This window comes from Ranitomeya variabilis, chromosome 7 (assembly GCF_051348905.1).
Source record: "Ranitomeya variabilis isolate aRanVar5 chromosome 7, aRanVar5.hap1, whole genome shotgun sequence".
NCBI classification, from domain to species: Eukaryota; Metazoa; Chordata; class Amphibia; order Anura; family Dendrobatidae; genus Ranitomeya; species Ranitomeya variabilis.
In genome coordinates this window covers 216905098-216928170 of record NC_135238.1, presented here as the reverse complement: position 1 = coordinate 216928170, position 23073 = coordinate 216905098, and the positions used below count along the sequence as shown (strand labels likewise).

Below are 23073 nucleotides of genomic sequence, written 5' to 3'. Positions count from 1 at the left end.
CTACTGGGATTTTCACGCACAACCATCTCTAGGGTTTACAGAGAATGGTCCGAAAAAGAAAAAAAATCCAGTGAGCGGCAGTTCTGTGGGCGGAAATGCCTTGTTGATGCCAGAGGTCAGAGGAGAATGGGCAGACTGGTTCGAGCTGATAGAAAGGCAACAGTGACTCAAATCGCCACCCGTTACAACCAAGGTAGGCCTAAGAGCATCTCTGAACGCACAGTGCGTCGAACTTTGAGGCAGATGGGCTACAGCAGCAGAAGACCACACCGGGTACCACTCCTTTCAGCTAAGAACAGGAAACTGAGGCTACAATTTGTACAAGCTCATCGAAATTGGACAGTAGAAGATTGGAAAAACGTTGCTTGGTCTGATGAGTCTCGATTTCTGCTGCGACATTCGGATGGTAGGGTCAGAATTTGGCATAAACAACATGAAAGCATGGATCCATCCTGCCTTGTATGGAGCATCTTTGGGATGTGCAGCCGACAAATCTGCGGCAACTGTGTGATGCCATCATGTCAATATGGACCAAAATCTCTGAGGAATGCTTCCAGCACCTTCTTGAATCTATGCCACGAAGAATTGAGGCAGTTCTGAAGGCAAAAGGGGGTCCAACCCGTTACTAGCATGGTGTACCTAATAAAGTGGCCGGTGAGTGTATATATACAGTACGTGTGTCACTGACATATATACAGTATGTATATGTATATATCCTAACCTATTCTATTCTATACTGTACACGGCATCTGCCGCCTTTTAATCTATATATCTATTTATTATACATATATATATATATATATGTGTGTGTCTTGAAGATTATTTGGTTTTAAAACGATGTGTACAGTTGTATTTTACAACGCGATTTTAACATGAGCTTTTATATACAGAGAAGGGCTGTATGTAAAACCTCATGTTAAAATCGCATTGCATACGGATTGCATACGCATGTCATACGAATGTTCCGTGAAAAAATCGCACGGAAGTCGCATTGCACTCGTCTGTTTTTTCAGTCTGGATATCAGACAATTTTTTTTCTCGCAAATGGGTATTAGCCCTTATACAGTGCATAGAATTGTTAGAACCAAAGAAGAGGGCAGTCTGCTTTTTCAAAGAGGCATAGATCTAAGGCGAGGTTCACATCGCGTTAGGGCGATCCATTTAATGGATCCATTACTAAGCGGCACTAACGCGATGTAACGGATCCGTTAACGCACCCATTGCCATACATTATCGTAAAGCATCCTAACGCATGTCAAAATTGACATGCGTTAGCGATGATGTGATACTTTGTGACGCACCCTCCAACGTGGTCTGCCATGTTTTCGGGTACATTAGGTCTAACGCACAGTGAAAGGTCGCGTTCGCTGTGCATAGACCTCTATTGCTAACACATGCCAACGTAATGGTACCATGCGTTAGCGCTGTTGTAGAAAAAAAGATTTTTGGCATCAGCGTTAGCGCATCCGTTTAACGCATCCGGTAAATGGATGGCACTAACGCGATGTGAACCTAGCCCAAGACTGCCAATATCCATGTTAGATCATGGAAGATTGAAAAGGAAATACAAAGTTTCAACTGGACCCCAAGGATTTTTAAATAATTTGTTTACGTTATTTTTTTTATTTTTTTTATTTTTTTTTTAAATAATGTTTTGGTGGGGTTTTTTTTCAAATTTTTTACGTTGTTTATTTTTTTTATACAGACCGCAAACTGAAATCTAGCAATTTTCACTTTGGCCACACTTTGCGTTCTGTACAGATGACGTTTCACCAGTCTCATTATCATCACAGACAAGTTTACAAAGAAGGGTAACATCTCCTTATACAGTAGTTAACAGGGGATCCACCACTCACCACTGGTGATGTCATAGCTCACCTTCTCCTCCTCCCTTTGGCATGACCTTTGCTCAGATCTGAGCATGCTTAGAAAACTTCCCATACAAGTCTAGTATTGAGATTAGTTTTAGTGGAAAGTGAAAATTAAAAGATTGTTTTTTGTTTTGTTTTGTTTGTTTTTTTATAAAGATTATGATATATAAAATTATTTTTTTTCCATATATACAATTAAAGAAAAAAACCTGATTTAAACAATAAGTCATTTTATGACGACACATTCCCTATCTATTTCTTAACTCCTTAGTGCTTTTTTTCTTGTAACACATTATACTTTGTTGCTGGTTAACGTACGTCGATATGTTTTGCCTTTGTTTATAAAAATATCAAACATTTGACAATTTTTTTAAAAAAATGCAATTTTTAAACTTTGAGTGCTTATCACTTTAATCCAGATAGTCACACCACACGGAATAATAGTTAATAAATAACATTTCCCATATGTCTGCCTTATATCCGCGCCATCTGCTAAATTCCCTTGTATGTTGTTAGGATGTTAGACTGTTTAACCAATTAGCAATTTTCCATTTTTTCAAAAAAATTTACAAAACTTTTTTTTTGGGGACCTAATCAGTTTTGGGGTTCTTATATATTAGAACCCCACCCCCCACCCCCCCAAAAAAAAATGATACTATTTTAAATACATCACCTCTTAACATATTCAAAACTGCTGTCAGGTAGTTTATTAACCCTTCAGGTGCTGTTCAGGAATTAACACAAAGCGAAAAGATAACAATGAAAAATTATCACTAAAATGACCAATCCGCTATGTTTGGCAGACCCTTGGGTTATTACTTGGTCTTGGTTTGCAATGGGAACCACCTGGACAACATAATCATGATCTCAGGGTCCCGATTGGGGTTTAAGAGGGAGTCTCCACGTTCTGTTAACTATCTAGATGCCATTATCACTGTCGACAGCTGCATCTTAAGGGGTTAAATGGCCCTTGTCGGTGTCAACGCCGATCGTGGCCGATGTAGCAGGGTGTCCGCTATACTGTTGGTGGATGCTCTTCTCTTATTAACCCCCAAAACATTTTCTTACTGACCTGAGATATAAGGGGCTAATCCTCTATTGTAAAAAAAAAAGTAATAATAAAAAAATACCCTTTTTACCCCAGACACGACACAGGTAAACCGCAAGGGTAGTGTTGTTGCTTGGGCTAAGGCAGGGCTGTTTGCTAAATTAAGCCATTGTGACTCAAAATCCTCCTTTAATAAGGTTCACACTGTCTACAACTTCATCATTTTCTGCTGAATGATAATTACGTTATTCAATCATGTTCAAGGTTTTAGTGAGAGCTAGCATTGATTGATTAACTTCAATTACCATGCTTACATTTGCATAGATAAAAACTGCTTTTCAATTTGTGAGTGGCACAGCAGTGGAAACCCTACGCTGATATTTGCATTTCAATGTGAACAGTAAAGAATAAAGGTGGGAGAGAGGTCTGATCAGTGCTAAGCCCTTTCTGCTTGGGTGCTTAAGCATTTTTCCATAAACACTCTTGTTATGATGATGTTGGTTTGCTGAAGCCGTTTCGAGGTAACTGATGGAAGGTTTGCTTTCAGGGCTTGCATGACAAATTAACTCGCTGTCTCCTATTGAAGCTTCTTAAAGCAATGCACATTTTTTTTCCCCTATAAACCTCATTGTCCCATTAGGACAACTCTGAACCTATGCATCATCACTAGTGATGAGCGAGTATACTCGTTGCTCTGGTTTTCCCGAGCACGCTCGAGTGGTCTCCGAGTATTTGTAAGTGCTCGGAGATTTAGTTTTTGTTCATACAGCTGCATGATTTACAGCTGCTAGCCAGCCTGAGTACATGTGGGGGTTGCCTGGTTGCTAGGGAATCGCCTCATGTATTCAAGCTGTTTAGAAGCCGCAAATCATGCAGCTGCGGGGACGAAAAGTAAATCTCCGAGCACATCCAAATACTCAGAGACCACACGAGCATGTGCGGGAAAACCCAAACAACGAGTATACTCGCTCATCCCTAGTCGTCACACCATACGGAAGTCAAAGAATGGGCTCTGCTGAACAGCACCCCCTGCTACAAGCTGGATCAGAGAACCATAGGTGTATCTTCAAGTTTTTGTCAATCCTCACAGCTAGCACAGTGCACACTGTCTGGATTTTCCAGTGCCAGCATCGGGAATGAGTGGTCATATGACTGCAAGTATTCGATTTCCATACTTCTGGCCACATTTCAAATAGACCTGACCAGCCTCGCTCAATTTACTTCTATTGAACAAGGACATGCATGTCTAGTCGGCATGTGACTGAATTTATGCAAATCACATACCTGCGGTCACTCACCTACTCCCAGTACCAAAGAATCCAGAGAGCACTTGAGCCCCAAGCCTGGACAACTCATTTAAGTGATGGAGTGGCCAACTTTGGGGCACTTTTATCCATGTTGAATGTTGAAAATGTTCCTACAATCATGCTTCCTTTTGATGCCATACCTTCTACACCACATTTTCCTCCATTGAATGTACAGGTGCTTCTCACAAAATTAGAATATTATCAAAAAGTTCATTTATTTCAGTTCTTCAATACAAAAAGTGAAACTCATATATTCTATAGAGTCATGACAAACAGAGTGATCTATTTCAAGTGTTTATTTCTGTTAATGTTGATGATTATGGCTTACAGCCAATGAAAACCCAAAAGTCATTATCTCAGTAAATTAGAATAATTAACAAAAAACACCTGCAAAGGCTTCCTAAGGGTTTAAAAAGGTTCCTTATCCTTTGCAGGTATTTTTTGTTAATTATTCTAATTTACTGAGATAATGACTTTTGCGTTTTCATTGGCTGTAAGCCATAATCATCAACATTAACAGAAATAAACACTTGAAATAGATCACTCTGTTTGTAATGACTCTATATAATATATGAGATTCACTTTTTGTATTGAAGAACTGAAATAAATTGCTTTTTGATGATATTCTAATTTTGTGAGAAGCACCTGTATGTGTGCACAAGAAACCTTCTGGAAGTGATGCTTTTTTCCCCTAACTCAAATGGGAGGTCTTCCTTTGTTGCATGAATCTCTCAAGAAATATATTCCTCTCTCTCTCTCTAGATATTATGAGGATTAAATATTTGGGACACACATCTTACTCATTAAATTCAATTTTTTTCATTTAAACCATTTGCCACAGGTGTATAAAATCCAGCCCCTAGCCATGTAGTTTGCCTTTTCTGCCTTTTGTGAAAAATGGTTTGTGTAAGATGGAGTGGTGGAAAGCTGCCACCACTGGACTTTGGAGGAAACGTGTTCTGTGCAGTGACGAATCTCACTTCTCTATCTGGTATCTAATGCGCAAGTCTGGGTTTGGTGATTCCAGGAGAACGTTACCCCTCTGACAGCATTGTGCCGCTGTATAGATGGTGGAGGAGGATAATGCTATGGTTTGTTTTTCTCCAGAATCTGCCTTATCCCATTAGTTCCAGTGAAGGGAAATCTTAATGTTTCACACATTGTGGACAATTGTAGTTTTCAACATTGTGCGAACAATTTGGGAAAGGCCCTTTCCTGTTCCTGAGATGCTTCGTCTTGATCATGGACAACTCCTTTAGGTCTGGCGTTATATTTCTAACATGGGCAAAAAAGGCTTCAAAGTTGCTTCAGAGCCTTTTTCTTCCATCTTGGGAAGCAACTTTTTCTAGAATTAAAGAGATTGTCCATGATCAAGGCATAACAGACTTAGGCATGCAATGAAATACAAACATTTTTACTTGCCTATTTATACTCATTGTGCCCGGCTGTGTGACCACCGAGTTTAGTGATTGGCTGCAGCGGTACATGGGTCAGCAGGATGCCAGAAAAGTAAACGAAGACCATTGGGAAACACCAATAGAGTGGTATGGAATTAAATAGGTGGCTAATTCTTCTTTACCCATTTTATTTTATTGCATATACTTCACTTCCTGCCCCCTTGCCTCCGTCTTTCAAGATTCCCTTTCATTATGTGGCAGAAATGGATAAAACAAGACACCTTTGATAAAGAATAGAATAATATTGTATGTAAATAATTCTGACCCGGGAACAGTCATTGTTATGGAGTAATAAATATGCATATTAGAAGAATGAAACATAGAATTACTTCTGAAATCTAAACACTTCCTCCTGACCCGGTAAGAACAGTAAATTGATGTCACCTCTGCCCCTCAATGTCACTGCTTCTATTAATCCGGAGAAAGACAATGTGGCAATGTATGTGTGACTATATAGTAATGCATATTTTCCTAAGCAATTACACCATAAAGCGGAAGGATTTACACATCAGCAAGATAGTCAAAACATAATGAATAAAGCATAGAAACAAGACCAAATGGACTGAAGAAACATTATTCATATTTACTAATCCAATCTATTGTCCACCCCAAATAGAAAAGACCTTGAAGTTACATTTCAGGAGTTGACTTATTCAAGAATTTTTGTTTTATACATTTTGGAGGCCGTACTTGTGTCATCACAGGATTCCATTGAGAACTCCACATAATATTATGGATCTGTTTATATGGATTGACCGGCGGCGCCATACGACTGCTGAATCAGTAAATCTTTACCGATGGCCTACATGGTTTACACAGGCAGTGCACTGAGCGATCTGCAATAGGTCACTCCGTGCACATAGGGCTGCCATGGTTCTCGGCAGCGCAAGTCCTGTTTACACAGAACAATGCATTGCCGAGAGCTACATTTTTTGCTCTGTATAAAGATAATTCTGATGATGAACAAGTGTATGGCTCGGTCATCGGGTGATCAGCTACCTGTTTACATAAAAAGATAAATGAGAAACTAGTGTTTTTAAGGATATGTGCGGCTTTGCGCACCTCATCAGAAATACTGCTCCACTCCGTCAGACGCTGGAGTTTCACTTCTTGTCTAAGGGTATGTTCCCACGGTCAGTAAACACTGCGGGTTGGAAACTGTGTACATCTGCAGAGTCCAACTCACAGAGGTCAGATGATACAGCATAGTGGATAGGATTTCAAGAAATCCCATGCCCGCTATGCATGCACCGGCACCTGTGGCTCACCTGCGGAGACGCACATGTGGCGCATCTTTCCAGACCGCAGCCTGTCTTTTTATCTTGTGGAGAAGCGAGATAAATTTCACCTGTACAATGTATTGGACGCAGTGATTCTGCACGATTCAAAGAACACATGCAAAATCGCCTGCGTTCCATAGCCGGCAGCGGACATGTGTTGTGTTCAAAGCGCTGCCTGAATGCTGAACATGTGGACATACCCTTAGAAATGCTGGCACTTTTGCTGAATTTGAGTGGGAATAATTATCCCTCGTCAGACCCTCATTCCTCACTAGCTTCGCCCATTTTAGTGAAGCTGCTTCAAACTGGCATGAAAACCTAAAAGTCGCAAAATTTTTGTGAAACTCCAGATTGAAAATTTGTAAAAATTTTTGCACAAAGTGTTTACGTCAGTTTTCTGCCATCAAGGTTTTGATTAATCGGCTCAGGCTACTTTCACACATCCGTCCCGCGCCGTCAGGCATAATCAGCTTTTCGTCCAGATCCGGGGTAAAGATATAATGTAAAAAATAATAAAAATAAAAATAAAAAATCATGATATTCTCACCTTCCGGCGGCCCCGGCAGCTTTCCCGCTCCTCGTGATGCTCCCACCAGCTCCCGTTCCCAGTAATGCCTTGCGGCAATGACCTGTGATGACGTAGTGGTCTCGCAAGACCGTTACGTCATCTGGGGTTATTGTTGGTAGGTATCACTGGGAACGGGAGCTGGCGGGAGCATCGCGAGAAGCGGGAAAGCTGCCGGGGCCGCCGAAAGGTGAGAATATCACAATTTTTTATTTTTTTAAATTATTTTTTACATTATATCTGTACCCCGGATCTAGAAGAAAAGCTGATTATGCTGCATAGGCAGCATCAATAGTAAAGAGAGAGAGAGAACGAGAGAGAGAACAGGGCATGCGCAGTTTGGAGGCCGGACATCGTAATGTGGCGAATCCGTGGCCCATAGGTGTCCATTGTAAGAAAACAGGATGGCGCCGATTCCAGCGCCGCAAGGTTTTTCGCCGGAACAAAAAAAGTTAATCTGTACGTTTTCTCCAGCTGCCGGCGGAAAACGGACGAAACGGAAGGCCATCAGGCAATCCGGCACTAATACAAGTCTATGGGGAAAAAACGGATCCGGCGGCATCATTCGTCGGATCCTTTTTTTTTCACAATTCGCCGGATTCCGCCTGATGGCGAAAAACGGATGTGTGAAAGTAGCCTAAGGGATATTTCTTGGCTGAAATGTGTGAGGCTAGTCTCCGGCAGTTTCTCCCCACTCCGCTCATCTAGACTGATTCGTAGCCAGGCATTTCAGCAAAGATACATATAGGCCGATGAATCAAACTATGTTTTATCTAAAAATATGCAACATTTTAGAGTAAAATATACCCATAACACAGGCAGCTTCTGATTCATGCTATGGTTCAAATACAAGTTCCTTCTAAACACTGCTGTCGGTCTCTAAGAGACATTTAAGCATCCTTAGTGTGGCATTTGTTATGGTAATATACCATTGGGTTGAAGGTTCTCAGAAAAAAAAAAAGATAAAAAAAAGAATTGAATGGCACTGGGAGCTGTAGTGCATTTCAAGGCATACAACATATGATCCTTCAGGACTAAAAAACTGGTTGCTTTTTGCCACTGGGAACTGATGCTTCACATATAATAGTCAAAAAGATAGTCCATAGAAAATAGAAAATGAAATGTGGCACTCACCCAGTTTGCAGTGAAGTTGATATCTTTTATTTTACCATATCGAGGTTAAAGACATTTTCTTGGAATCGGCAGGTAAAAAGTGAGGGTGCGGGGAGTGAACAGCAGGACGACGGCCGTTTCGCGCACTAAGCACTTCTACGGGTCCATACCATTGGGTTGACTTGGTAGCTGGGGGCTCTCTGAAGATGTTGTTGCCATCTTCATAAATTAAATAGAAAAGTAATAAAAATGAAAAAAAAAGTAAACTAATCCAGAAAAGTTTCAATAACCTTCCTTTTCCCAATCAAAAAATAAAGAAATAAAAGAAAAGAAAGAAAATTAAAGGATATTTGGTATCTCTACTGTAAAAGTCCAATCTATTAAAATATAAAATGAATAATCCCATATGGTGCTGAACACCAGTCTACAAGGTTTGATAATCCACTAGATGTCATAGGTCCAGGGCATTAAGAGGAGGCCACGTGGCAATGCAAAATGACACTAGCCCGCTCTCTGATGTTTCAGCAGTGTGGGAAAACGTGCCAGGCAAGCCATTTTTATTTTTTGTGAATCAAATCTCAGAAAATTCAAATTCACAAGAAACCAGGAATTTCGGGAACTTAACTTGATCTTCCGTGAAATGATCTGCTCATCTCCAGTGTTTAGCAATGAGAATGTTTGTTTCACAGATGTACCAGAGGTGAGGAAGAAAGTGAGTTTCATTAATAGGATAGGAATTAACATACCGTATTTTGCGGTTTATAAGACGCACCGGATTATAAGACGCACCCCAAATTTTGAGAAGAAAAATAGAAAAAAACTTTTTTTTTTTTATAAAATGGTGGCGCTTCTTACAATCCAGGTGTCTTATTGCTTACCTGGGGTGGTGGCTGCGGTGAAGCGAAGTCCCAGGGTTGCTGCTGGCGGAGGCAGGACTGGGGCGATGCTACGGACCCCAGACTGGGAGAGAGAGATGTTCGGATGTGCGATGCTGGGGGTGTTCAGTGGTGCAGGCCACAGTGGAGCAGGGTCCCAGGGTCGCTGCTGGAGGAGGCAAGAGTGGTACTGCGGGTGTTCGGCGGTGTGGGGGCTCTGCCGACATTTTGTGACAGCCCAGAGCCCCCGCACTGTTTACTATGCAGTGGACTCCAGGAAAATGGCTGCCGGGATGGCGCATGCGCAGATGGAGATCTTGGCACTGAGATCTCATCTCCCGAGATCTTGGTGCTGAGATCTCCGTCTGCGCCGCATCCACTGCCATTTTCCTGGAGACATCTCATAGAGGCAGGTTCGGATAGAGATCTCGGCTTTCCTCCACCTGTGCCGAGTGAGAAGACAGAAGCCAGACGCCAGACCCCGGAAGAAGAATGGAGCCTGCCATATGCGACCGCCGCAGGGCTACCGCTCACCGCCGTACCACCACTGCAGGACCACCACTCACCACCGAAAACCACCAACGCACACCGAAGGACCACCGCACTACCACCGCAACACCCCCAGCTCCGGGCCTGCAGCATTGACCCCTCGGTAAGAACAGTGTCCGGTGTCCGGTTTATAAGACGCACCCTCATTTCCCCCCTAATTTTGGGGACCATAAAAGTGCATCTTATAATCCGAAAAATACGACACATTTTTACAGCTGGTTTGGGAAGTTTCTTTAACAGAAAAAATATTTTTATTGTATTCCTTTTCATATTCTAGAACCTTGTTGTAATGAAACTATTGTTTGTCTGTCTTCAATACTTTCTTAAAGGGGTATTCCCATGTTGTAACGAGATGACATATTGCTAGATATGCAATCACTTTTCAATCTGTGGAGGTCTGACCTCGGGAAAGGTCCTGAGAAGAAGGTGGTAAAGTCACTTTTGTGCAGTGAAAAACAGTAAGGTGTGTGACACCCCCCCCCTTTTCTTAAGACTGGTAGGGTCACAGGGGATGGATCCCCACCAGTCATATGATAATGACATTTTCTTGCAATATGTCATCAACTAATGAGGTAGGAATACAGAAAGCAAATAAAACTATATCTACTCAATATCTATCTATCAACACTGTATGCTTCTACTACATACACAATTCTTACAATTTATACACTCGATGAAAGCTTTTTTAGACACATTTTGTATAACAATCCCTGGTTTGTGTTCTAAACAATAGTCAGTAAAGAATACAAATAATCTTCTCATTTTCATACCTCTATGTTGGATAATTATGCATGGTTCTCTGCTGTTATAATTGACATAAAATATAAAACAGGTCAAGGAGCGACTATTAAACCTATTTTTCATTTGGTCTGCTGACAGCTCACAACAATAACACACAGTGCGTTTAATAAGGGCTTCCACCAAATGATAAAATAGGTTTGTAATTTAGAGAATGTTTCTATTTTCAGACGTGTCAGATTTATGATATTTTGTGGTGGTGTTAAGTGGGGCCTTAAAATTAACATTTTTTTCATTCATTTTATCGATTTTACATTTTAAGCATGTTGTATCTACCATAGTTGAATAAAGCACTAATTCTGTCATATTGTTAATTAATCCATTAAATAAATAAATTATATATATATACACTCACCGGCCACTTTATTAGGTACACCTGTCCAACTTCTTGTTAACACTTAATTTCTAATCAGCCAATCACATGGCGGCAACTCAGTGCATTTAGGCATGTAGACATGGTCAAGACAATCTCCTGCAGTTCAAACCGAGCATCAGTATGGGGAAGAAAGGTGATTTGAGTGCCTTTGAACGTGGCATGGTTGTTGGTGCCAGAAGGGCTGGTCTGAGTATTTCAGAAACTGCTGATCTACTGGGATTTTCACGCACAACCATCTCTAGGGTTTACAGAGAATGGTCCGAAAAAGAAAAAAAATCCAGTGAGCGGCAGTTCTGTGGGCGGAAATGCCTTGTTGATGCCAGAGGTCAGAGGAGAATGGGCAGACTGGTTCGAGCTGATAGAAAGGCAACAGTGACTCAAATCGCCACCCGTTACAACCAAGGTAGGCCTAAGAGCATCTCTGAACGCACAGTGCATCGAACTTTGAGGCAGATGGGCTACAGCAGCAGAAGACCACACCGGGTACCACTCCTTTCAGCTAAGAACAGGAAACTGAGGCTACAATTTGCACAAGCTCATCGAAATTGGACAGTAGAAGATTGGAAAAACGTTGCTTGGTCTGATGAGTCTCGATTTCTGCTGCGACATTCGGATGGTAGGGTCAGAATTTGGCGTAAACAACATGAAAGCATGGATCCATCCTGCCTTGTATGGAGCATCTTTGGGATGTGCAGCCGACAAATCTGCGGCAACTGTGTGATGCCATCATGTCAATATGGACCAAAATCTCTGAGGAATGCTTCCAGCACCTTGTTGAATCTATGCCACGAAGAATTGAGGCAGTTCTGAAGGCAAAAGGGGGTCCAACCCGTTACTAGCATGGTGTACCTAATAAAGTGGCCGGTGAGTGTATATATATATATATATATATATATATATATATATATATATATATATATATATATATATATATATATATATATATGTATGTATGTATAGTACAGACCAAAAGTTTGGACACACCTTCTCATTTAAAGATTTTTCTGCATTTTCATGACTATGAAAATTGTACATTCACACTGAAGGCATCAAAACTGTGAATTAACACATGTGGAATTATATACTTAACAAAAAAGTGTGAAAAAACTGAAATTAGAGGGAAAGGGAATTGGAGGGGAGTAAGCAGCTAACTGCTGTATATAAGAAAAGTCCTTACTGAGAGCTGGAAGAGCCGGGAAAAATATGTAGACAACTCCTCTTATCAAGCTGAGACTGAAGTTTATTCAGAGATTTCACAGCAGGACAGCACATGGATAGTCAGTGAAATAAAGCATGCGAGAGCGAACAGGAGTCCAGACAGACAGAGTGACACTGGGACATCTGGCGAGTCTGGCCCTAGCCTGGCCATGGTGTGGCACGGCGGCAGAATAGCGATGTAATGGCCCAGAACAACAGTAACGGGCTTTTTATACATAATACAGACAAAGAAAGCACATTGCGGCAAAAAGGCGTAAGCATGATAACATCATACTGCGAAAAAGCATACATATATTCACAGACAATACAATAGTTAAATGTATTGACTTTGAGGCTCTTTACGCCATACTCCATTAGAACTCGTAAATCTCCATGTTCCATGTTCCTCTTAGTAACTGTCATTGTTCACTTACTACACTTATTTATTACCATATGTTTACCCTTTTTCTATTTAATTAACCCGTGTGTATGCCAGCTATACCTTCTAATGGCCATGATCTCATCTGGTGTCTCCAATCTGTCTATGACTTTCAGAAGTACATCTTATTAGCTTTTTAGAAGCAGAGTTAGTTTATAACTTTGCACAAGATGGCTGCTAGAGCCAACATGGCTGTTCAGCATATTATGATTGACCATTCTCTTACACTGTATACAAATGAATAGACTAGAGAGAGGTGTCTGGTATGTTAGGAGTTAACCTCTCTTTTGGAATGTTGCTGGAGCTGGGCTCCATGGAAGCGAGCTGTACACTATAAAAAAATAAAAGCTGTCATTGCAGGAGAATGACAGCAGGTAGAAAAAGCAAGTCAATTGCAACTTGCTTATTTTCATGCAGAGTAGCTAATTAAAGTAATTTAAAGGGAACTTGTCAGCAGATTTTGCCACTATAAGATGCGGCCATTGCCTTTCAGGGCCTATCTATAGCATTCTATAATGCTGTAGAGAAGTCCCCAGTCCGACCTGCAAATGAAGAAAAATAAGTCTTATTATACTCACCCGGGGGGGGGGGGCGGTCCTGTGCAGTCCGGTCTGATGGTTGTTGCAGGTCCGGGTCCAGCAACTCCCATCTTTTTGTCATGCCACCCTCCTACTTCTTCATCACTCCATGGCATCGGCGCTCCTGCGCAGGTGTACTTCTCTGCTCTGTTGAGGGCAGAGTAAAGTTCTGCAGTGCGCAGGCGCAGGGAACAGTCAAAGGCCCATCGCCTGCGCACTGCAGTACTACTGCAGTACTTTACTCTGCCCTCAGCAAGGCAGAGAAGTGCACCTGCGAAAGAGCGCCGATGCCTGGGAGCAATGAAGAAGCAGGAGGGCAGCGGCGCAAGAAGATGGGAGGTGCCGGACCCCGACCTGCGACACCCATCGGACCGGACTGCACAGGACCGCCCCCCGGGTGAGTATAATATAACTTATTTTTCTTATTTTTCAGGTCGGACCGGGGGCTTATCTACAGCATTATAGAATGTTGTAGATAAGCCCTGAAAGGCAGTGGCCGCATCTTATAGCGGCAAAATCTGCTGACAGGTTCCCTTTAAGAACTTGAGAATGCCCTTTTAAAGGGGCTTTACACACAGAATCTGCTTTCCATTCACATGCATTCATCCATGGTAGTAGGGTTATTATTATTATTATTTATTTATATAGCACCATTGATTCCATGGTGCTATACATGAGAAGGGGTTACATACAAGTTACAGATATCACTTACAGTAAACAAACTAACAATGACAGACTAATACAGAGGGGCGAGGACCCTGCCCTTGCGGGCTTACATTCTACAGGATTATGGGGAAGGAGACAGTCGGTTGAGGGTTGCAGGAGCTCCGGTGTTGGTGAGGCTGTAGGCTTTCCTGAAGAGATGGGTTTTCAGGTTCCGTCTGAAGGATCCGAATGTGGTTGATAGTCGGATGTGTTGGGGCAGAGACTTCGGGAGAAGTCTTGGAGGCGATTGGATGAGGAGCGAATAAGTGTGGAGGAGAGAAGGAGGTCTTGGGAGGACCGTAGATTACGTGAGGGAAGATATCGGGAGATTAGTTCAGAGATATATGGAGGAGACAGGTTATGGATGGCTTTGTAGGTCAGTATTAGTAATTTGAACTGGATACTCTGAGGGAATGGGAGCCAGTGAACAAATTTGCAGAGGGCGGAAGCGGAGGAGTAGCGAGGAGAGAGATGGATTAGTTGGGCAGCAGAGTTAAGGATGGACTGGAGAGGTGCAAGGGTGTTAGCAGGGAGGCCGCAGAAAAGGATGCTGCAGTAGTCAAGGCGGGAGATGATGAGAGCATGCACAAGCATTTTAGTAGATTGAGGGTTGAGGAAAGGACGGATTCTGGAGATATTTTTGAGCTGGAGGTGGAAAGAGCTTGGATGTGCGGTTTGAAGGACAGGGCAGAGTCGAAGGTTTCTCCGAGGCAGCGGACTTCCGGTACGGGAGAAAGCATGATGTCATTGATTGCGATAGATAGGTCAGGTAAGGAAGATCTGTGGGGTGGAGGAAAGATGATGAGTTCAGATTTGTCCACATTGAGTTTGAGGAAGCGAGAGGAGAAGAAGGAGGATATGGCTGATAGGCACTCTGGGATTCTGGACAGCAGAGCAGTGACGTCTGGGCCAGAGAGGTAGATCTGAGTGTCATCAGCATAGAGGTGGTACTAGAATCCATGGGACTTTATGAGTTGTCCCAAGCCAAGTGTATAGATTAAGAAGAGTAGGGGTCCTAGAACAGAGCCTTGGGGGACTCCAACAGAGAGAGGGTGGGATGAGGAGGTAGTGTGGGAGTGGGAGACACTGAATCTGCGGTTGGAAAGGTACGAGGCGATCCAGGATAGGGCGAGGTCTTTGATGCCAAAGGAGGAGAGGATCTGTAGTAGGAGGCAGTGGTCAACTGTGTCAAAAGCAGAGGACAGGTCTAGAAGGAGGAGTACAGAGTATTGTCCAGTAGCTTTGGTGGTAAGTAGGTTGTTAGTGATTTTGGTCAGGGCAGTCTCAGTTGAGTGATGGGGCGGAAACCAGATTGTAGATTGTCGCACAACAAGTTAGATGAGAGGTGGGAGGTTCAAGGATGCTATGATTTTTTTGGATGGAAAGTACAGACCCCCCTTGCGGGGACCGTTATTTCTACCAAAATAAAATATTGAGTTCCCTACATCAAGCAAACAAGGCCTGCCCTTAGCATACATTGTGTACCCTGCTATAACTCTGCTACAACTTTGACCAGTCCTGCCTGGACTCTGTGACAAACTGAGCTTTGCAACATTGCTAAAAAAAACTCCACTGTCCTCTATTTAATTTAATGGGCACATTTGGGGGGATTGAGCTGAAGAGGAGGGGTGGTAATTGACAATTTTTGGTCAATTGTTGGGGCCATTCAGTAGCCACATCTTTTCAATGGAGTGTTACCTCCTACTTTCCATTGAGGATGCATCCAAACTCCTTGGATTTTTGGGGAACAAAAATCCTGAATTTGGCTCTGACCACTAGTTGAAATAGCACATTGTAATTGGAGACCTTATTGTTAATTTTTCATATGCCCTCTCAGGAGCTTCCAGCCCCTATAATATTTCATCATCTTCCTTTGTAAAATAATACTGTATACTACATAACAGTGATAATTTAATATTTTTCCACCACCGCACATTTCTTTTTTGCTCTAAAATCTAAAAGTCACTGAAGTAGTAGAATTTGGTGATGCAAAGATATACCACAAGGAAGGGGTGAAGTCACTTGAAGTGTCCATCATGCATTTCAATATTAGTGTATTTTATGTGAACAATTTGGCAGTCTGAGGCTAAAAGCTTGTATTCCATTACTATAAAATGTATCATAAGGGAAGTGTTCAGATAGGTAATTACCTTAATCTACCTGGATATGTGGTCACAGTGTACATTAGATGGGCACCTAGAGTCAGACTTGAACACGCAGTCAACCCGAACAGAATTAGCTCAGTCACAAAGGGCTCGATTTCATAATTAGTTCTCAGAAGCAGGGACATTTTATGCATCTGAAAGTCAATTGCAATATCTGGAGCTCACAGTGTAAATGGCGAAGAGTCGTCTTAAATATTTACTGGTTAATATTAAAAGAAGGTTCCGTAATGAAATATATATATGTATTTAGAATAAAAGTGTTTATTTCTTCAGGCCTTTTCCCTTAAATAAAAGCTATTTTATTTTTGGTTTTGTGTATTTAATGCATTAATTAGTAGCTCGAAGCCATGAGAACCAAGGACAAAGTCATAAAGGGTGTAGAGGTAGCAGTCATATCTGAGCCATGATGTTTGAAGGGGCTCAAAGAGGACATGGTTGTTACAGGTTCAGCATTGGCGCCCAGAAGCTTCAAACAATATGACTAGTCGTAAGTATCATGTCTATGTGTTACTTGCGCATCCTGGCTCCACTGTTAGGCCGGCGTCACACTAGAGAGTTTTACGGACGTATGAGAGCCGCAAAAACTACGCATTGCACACGGACCAATGATTCTCTATGGGGCAGCTCCTATCTGCCGTATATTTCTCAGCTGTATTTTACTGGCGTAGAAAATCGCAGCATGCTGCGTTTATCAGCGTATTGTGCAAAAAATCCGCCAATGAAAGTCAATGGGGGCGAGAAAAATACGGATTCCACACGGACCATCAGTGTGACTTGCGAGAAATACGCAGCGGTGTTCTATAGAAAAGCCGGCAATTCAGTGCGGTGTACAGTAAAATCACACTGACAGAATAGAATAGAATAGGTAAAACAAATGACTACACATAGTATAGGGATATATATATGTCAGTGAGACACATATATATATATTTATATTTCATACAGCGCTAGATAACAGAAAAGCCGGTAATTCAATTGCCGGCTTTTGCTATCTCCTTCCTAAACCCGACAGGATATGAGACATGGTTTACAGACAGTAAACCATTTCATATCCCTTTTTTTGCATATTCCTCACTACTAATGGTAGTAGAGTATGTGTGCAAAATTTGGGGGCTCTAGCTGTTAAAATAAAGGGTTAAATCGCGGAACAAAATGGCGTGGGCTCCCGCGCAATTTTCTCCGCCAGAGTGGGAAAGCCAGTGACTGAGGGCAGATATTAATAGCCATGGTTATTGCCCCTCTCCTAGCTAAAAACATCTGCGGTGGGATGTGTGGTAATAAAGGGTTAATGCCACCTTGCTATTGTAAGGTGACATTAAGCCTGGTTAATAATGGAGAGGTGTCAATAAGACACCTATCCATTATTAATCCAATAGTGGTAAATTGTTAATAAAACACAAACACATTAGGAAAAAAGTATTTTATTAAAATAAAGACACATGGTGTTGTAATAGTTTATTATACGCTCAATCCAAATGATGACCCTTGTCACCTGAAAAAAAGTTAAAATAAAAAAGCTACAATATCCCATACCTCTCCGACGTTACAGACTTGTCCCACGCTGTAAATCCATCTGAAGGGGTTAAATAATTTTACAGCAAGAAGCCTGTTAATGCAGTCACCCCTGGCTGTAAAAACTGGGGAATGAATGGGAAGCAGGGGAATGTAGCTACCTAGACTTGCGGTGCTGCACCCCCTGCTGGCATAACCTCATATGAACTCTAGTGTGGGAATTTTTCTGAATATTTTCTCACGCTACAGTTCATATGAGGTTATGCCAGCAGGGGGCGCAGCACCGCAAGTCTAGGTAGCTACGTTCCCCTGCTTCCCATTCATTCCCCAGTTTTTACAGGCAGTGGTGGCTGCATTAGCAGGCTCCTGCTTGTAAAATTATTTAACCACTTCAGATGGATTTACATCGTGGGACATGACTGTAACGGCGGAAAGGTATGGGATATCGTTGTTTTTTTATTTTTCCTTTGTTTTTCTTATTGACACCTCTCCATTATTAACCAGGCTTAGGCCGGGGTCACAGTAGCGTGTTTTACGGACGTATGAGAGGCACAGAAAATACGCATTGCACACGGTACAATGATTGTCTATGGCCCAGCTCCTATCTGGCGTATTTTATGCATCCGTATTTTACGGTCTTGTACGGCCGTAGACAATCGCAGCATGCTGCGTTTGTCAGCGTATTGCGCAAAAAATACGCCAATGAAAGTCTATGGGGGCGCGCAAAATACAGAATGCACACGGACCATGCACGTGACTTGCGAGAAATACGCAGCGGTGTTCTATAGAAAAGCCGGTAATTCAGTGCAGTGTACAGTAAAATCACACTGACAGGTTAGAATAGAATAGATAAAATAAATGTCTACACATAGTATAAGTATATATATATGTCATTGAGACACACACACACACATATATATATATATATATATATATATATATATATATATTTATGTTTAATACAGCGCAAGATAGCTTAAAAGCCGGTAATTCAATTGCCGGCTTTTGCTATCTCCTTCACAAACCCGACAGGATATGAGACATGGTTTACATACAGTAAACCATCTCATATCCCTTATTTTTTACATATTCCTCTTTACTAATGTTAGAAGTGTATGTGTGTAAAATTTGGGGGCTCTAGCTGTTTAAATAAAGGGGTAAATCACTGAAAAAATTGGTATGGGCTCCGGCGCAATTTTCTCCGCCAGAGTGGGAAAGCCAGGGACTGAGGGCAGATATTAATAGCCTAGAGAGGGTCCATGGTTATTTCACTCCCCTGGCTAAAAACATCTGCCCCCAGCCACCCCAGAAAAGGCGCATCTGTAAGATGCACCTATTCTGGCACTTAGCCTCTCTCTTCCCACTCCCGTGTAGCGTTGGGATATGGGGTAATGAAGGGTTAATGTCATCTTTCTATTGTAAGGTGACATTAAGCCAGGTTAATAATGGAGAGGTGTCAATTAAGATCCATTATTAATCCAGTAGTAGTATATGGTTAATAAAACACACACACATTAGGAAAAAGTATTTTAATGAAATAAAGACATAGGGTGTTTTAATATTTTATTATACTCTCAATCCAACTGAAGACCCTTGTCACCTGTAACGAAGTTAAAATAAAAAATCAACAATATTCCATACCTTCCATCGTTACAGTCAAGTCCCACATTGTAAATCCATCAGAAGGGGTTAAATTATTTTACAACCAGGAGCTCTACTAATGCAGCTGTGCTCCAGCCTGTAAATGTTGGGGAATGAATGGAGTGCAGGGGAACGTAGTTACCTAGACTCGCGGTGCTGACCCCCCTGCTTCAGTTGGATTGAGAGTATAATAAAATATTACTACACCTTGTGTCTTTAATTAATTAAAATACTTTTTCCTAATGTGTGTGTGTTTTATTAACCATATACTACTATTAGATTAATAATGGATAGGTGTCTTAATTGACACCTCTCCGTTATTAACCTGGCTTAATGTCACCTTACAATAGCAAGGTGACATTAACCCTTAATTACTCCATATCCCACCACTACAGGGGAGTGAGAAGAGAGAGGCTAAGTGCCAGAATAGGCGCATCTTACAGATGCGCCTTTTCTGGGGTGGCTGGGGGCAGATGTTTTTAGCCAGGGGGGCCAATAACCATGGTCTCTCTCTAGGCTATTAATATCTGTCCTCAGTCACTGGCTTTCCCACTCTGGCAGAGAAAATTGCGCGGGAGCCCACGCCAGTTTTTTTCCGCAATTTAACCCTTTATTTTAACAGCTAGAGCCCCCAAATTTAGCACACACACTACTGACGTTAGTAGTGAGGAATATGCAAATAAAAAGGGATATGAAATGGTTTACTGTATGTAAACCATGTCTCATATCCTGTCGGGTTTGGGAAGGAGATAGCAAAAGCCGGCAATTGAATTACATGCGCAAAATACGCAGCCACACCCTGCCTATGGATGACATACGGATCACTGTTTTGGGATCATTTCTGAGTATTACGCCTGTAAAATACGGACCGTATCTCCCTACGCTGAGTGTGAAGCCGACCTTAAGCTCAGCATCATCATCCTACTTTATCCGGCGATTTCTGCTCTTCTACATGTGGGATTAGCTGGGAAACCTAGTAATCTTCAGTAGGCTCATGCTCCGAGGCTATATAGGATGGCTCAGGAAGCAGGACTCTGGACAAACCTAGCTCTGCTACCTCATTGGGTAACTCTGTTACACCTCCAAACAGTCCTTCCTAGACTCCGTGACAAACACTAAATAATTTTGCTATACTGTTGGCTAGTTCTGCCTGGACTCTGTGACCAACCCAGTTCTGCTGCATTGCTAGGAAACCCTGCCTAATTACTGTACCAGTGTTACCTTGGACTCTGTAACAAACTGAGCTTTGCTACTTCACTGAGGTAACTCCAATGCTATATATTCATGCTGCATTAGAGCTGCTCATCAGGATCAAACGCTACTAGGATCCTCTTTATCAAGTGAGACATAAGACTATTTAATTTGTTGTATTAGTTTTTCAATGTTTTTATTAAGACTCATGTCTATTTTATCATATTGTGCTTGTGGAGTGGCAGACTGTATCTCTAGAGGTCTACAATATGATGTTTTTTTCTACAGAGTTCCAAAATTATCATAAATAAAAAAAAAATACATGATTTCCTCATACTGTTCTGCAAGATTTGTAGATAAGTATGCAGTACACTCAATAGGTCCCTCTAATGGTGGTTGCAGACACAGAAGCGCATTAACTTAGGCCTATGCGGTGACATGGAGATCACAATCTGACATTACTACATTGCATCCAATCATTAAAAATGAGGTGGCATTGCATCTAGCCATCTGATGAACCTGATGAGTTTTGGTTGCAAATAGCATGTATTTTGCCATCATAGACCTAGAGGTGGGTGAATGTCCGGAAATTTGTTTCTCTCAAATTTGCTTGAATTGAGCAAATTAAATTTGGTCAATAGTAAATTTGCACCAAAAACATGTTTATTGAGTTTTGAGGTCTCTCCAGAACCCAAAGTCTAGCAAAAGATTGGGAAAGGGGAAAAAAAATCAACATTATTCTCTCTGGTCTGTCGTCATTTTGGATTGTTCTTCACATGGTCACAAGGAGCGTGACGGAAGTCATTGACATCAATGACATTCATCAAGTAAGGTAGGAACTACAGTAAGGATTGATCCAAAGAATAATCTGAAGTGAACAGAGGAACAAGTAGGGAACTGCAGTAACAGGACAAGTGAGAGATGGGCCTAACACAGCTGAGTATAAGTTTTTACATTTTTTAGCCTGTTCACAGCCCTTGGAATCAATGGGCTGGATGGCTGCCATTTTGCTGGATTTGTCTTTTTCCAGCAAATCCAAAATTTTTAAGAAATTCATAACAAATTTGACTTGTTACTAGTGTTGAGCGAGTGTGCTCGTTACTCGCTCGGGTTTTCTGACCATGCTCGGGTGTTCTCCGAGTATTTATGGCGTGCTTGGAGATTATGTCTTAGTCGCCACAGTTGCATGATTTGCGGCTGCTTGACAGGCTGAATACATGTGGGGATTCCCTAACAAACAGGCAATCCCCACATGTATTCAGGCTGTCAAACAGCCGCAAATCATTCAACTGTGGCGACTCAAACATAATCTCCGAGCACGCCATAAATACTTGGAGAACACCCGAGCATGGTCAGAAAACCCAAGTAACGAGCACACTCGCTCATCACTACTTGTTACTAATCGACTCACTCATCTCTACATAGATCACAATGCAAGTTGCATCGTGAAGCCCCAGACAAGTTGCAAAAATGTTTTTTTGGTGGCACAACTTCTCTGAGAATTGCTCTTGCACTACCTTGTAGCCATAGGCATAGATTCTATAACTACAAAAGGGGTTTCTGGCTCTGTATTAAAAAATTGAGTACAATGAATCTAAAAATGACAAGACATATGTTAGCCAAAAAGAGTAGCTATGAGTATGAGTAAACTTCCAAAATAAACAGGAAGCACACTATTTCCAGCCATTACACTGTGTTTTACCCAATTTCCTCATCTGCAGGCTCTATCTCTTAATTTGCAATTGACACTTAGCTAGTGGGAAGAGATTAGCTGCCATAACGTTTCCCATCCTCAGTACAGCACACAGAAAGAGATTAGTGCTTTTCATTCAATAGTTGCCACACAGACCGAAGCCACAGCAGCATGTCCGAAATTATACACCGATGAGTAAAAGAGTAACAATGTTTTCAACATTTGACTTTCAGGCTCCATATCTCACCATCCACTACAGCTTTGAATTTTTTTAGTATTTTGTAAATCCACCTTTGGCTATCAACACTGCCTGAATCCTTCTGGTCATGCTCTTGATCAGATTCAAGGAGGTCTTGATGAAAATCTGATTCTAGGTCTCTTCTACATGTTCCCAAGGTTGGTGAATACTAGTTGACGCACTTGGGTATGTATACAGCTTGTTCTTCAATTCTGCCCACAAGTGTTTGATTGGGTTGAGGTCTGGGGGGCTGATACAGCACCTCTGCTTCATTCTCATTGAACTGTTTCTTCTCCAATATCCACGCTTTCTTCGGGTCGTTGTCTTGCTGGAACACTATGTTGTCCTTTTCATACCCATAGTACTTGAGTGTAAGAAGTACCTCGTCTTGTAGGATTCTCATATACAGCTCAGCATTGAGACCACCATCGATCATAGACATGTATCCAATGCTTTTGGCTGTGAAACAACCTCA

The 23073-nt window shown here is 41.8% G+C and overlaps 1 protein-coding gene across 2 annotated transcripts in view; it reads left to right on the top strand.

Annotated features, from left to right (window-relative positions):
- GPD2 (glycerol-3-phosphate dehydrogenase 2) overlaps window positions 1–23073 on the top strand; it is a 217682-nt gene that overhangs the window by 172543 nt on the left and 22066 nt on the right. The gene's annotated exons all lie outside the window — the stretch shown is intronic.